The sequence below is a fragment of the Pteropus vampyrus genome, unplaced genomic scaffold (assembly GCF_000151845.1).
Source record: "Pteropus vampyrus isolate Shadow unplaced genomic scaffold, Pvam_2.0 Scaffold58, whole genome shotgun sequence".
NCBI lineage: Eukaryota > Metazoa > Chordata > Mammalia > Chiroptera > Pteropodidae > Pteropus > Pteropus vampyrus.
In genome coordinates this window covers 4,786,642-4,788,095 of record NW_011888839.1, presented here as the reverse complement: position 1 = coordinate 4,788,095, position 1,454 = coordinate 4,786,642, and the positions used below count along the sequence as shown (strand labels likewise).

The window sequence follows — 1,454 nt, the reverse complement described above, 5'->3', positions numbered from 1 at the left end:
TGCAGATGATCTTTGACTTTTTTTAATAGTAAGTTTACTTCGTGTATAAGTGTAATGAAAATATAACCGCATGTTAAATTCCAATTGGTCAATGATACTTAATATAAAACATATGAGATTAAATACATGCTAAGTCCTATTAATAAATTGCTATTAAACATCATCAGCTTCCTGTATTATAATTAACTAGATGTATATTAATTATTAGCATGATAAAATAGAAAATAGTTATGTGATTTATATGAATATATGAATATCTTTATATTGATCAAATACTTGTGATTTATATTTTAATATTTTCATTTTTCTAAATTCCAGTAAGCATAGATTCGTAAAGTATATAATGTCATCCATATATAATCATCATAAATACACTTTCTGGAATTTTGTTTCTTCTCTTTTCCTGCAGGCTTAATCTCGCCTTTCATTTGATTTTCATTCATCTTTGTGAAATGGTAGCACTAAATCCCCTTTATTCTTGGGCTCTAAATTTTCTGTATCCCTATTTATAGATTCCAAGTTTATAACCAGTTACCTTGGAAACTATTTCAAGAACATCTTCTCTTTACTGTTTGTTTTATCAGATCATAAAATTGCCTTCTTTCTCCTTCATCTACTGTTTCAAAAGACTCAGTGCTGTGGGAACTGATAAGCTCATGGTTTATGCTTGTGTTAGGTCTGTGTGTATATGTGTATGTGTACATGTTTATGTTTTGTAAATGATTAATAAATTTCATTATAATGACTTCCTACATTGCTTCACACCATTATTGTTTTGGGGGGCTACCCGTGTAACTGAATACTGGTGGGATAATTTCTCTTTTCAGTATTTGAACATTTGAATCTGTAGTATGTAGTATTTCACCAGTGCAATATATACAATAATAATTTGTATTATACAGTCTATTTGGGTTATTTTTTGCTCTAATCTGTTCCATGAGAGATGGCATATTGAAATTGAAGATTGCAAAAAGAGATCGCATAAGAAGGTAATGATAAAAAGTATAGGTTCTAGAGCTTCACTGCCTAAATTTGAATCTCAGACCCTTCACATACTAGCTATTTGACCTTGGGCAAGCTTCTTAATGCTTTGTGACTTATCTACAAAATGAGGATAATAAAACTATCCAGCTCATAGAGCTATTATAAGTTAATTCATATAAGTACCTGGAATATATGGCTAATGCATGTTATGGATCTAATCAACTGACCTGAAAAGAATTGATCTTAAACTTTAATTAAAACTTACAGTAATACATTATTGATGATCTGAAGAGAAATTTAATTTACATCTATAAATTCAAAATCTGGATGTTAAGTGTCAATAAACTCAGTTACTGAACTGCATAAACATCTTGCATTTATTTTTCAGCCCCAATTTCAAAGTCAAAGTACATCAAATTTATATATTTTTATAAAGGAAACTTAAGAATTTTATTAAATAAATATTTTTT

General features: G+C 28.5%; 1 protein-coding gene across 3 annotated transcripts in view; it reads left to right on the top strand.

Annotated features, from left to right (window-relative positions):
• GRIK2 (glutamate ionotropic receptor kainate type subunit 2) overlaps positions 1-1,454 on the top strand; it is a 580,378-nt gene that overhangs the window by 512,882 nt on the left and 66,042 nt on the right. The gene's annotated exons all lie outside the window — the stretch shown is intronic.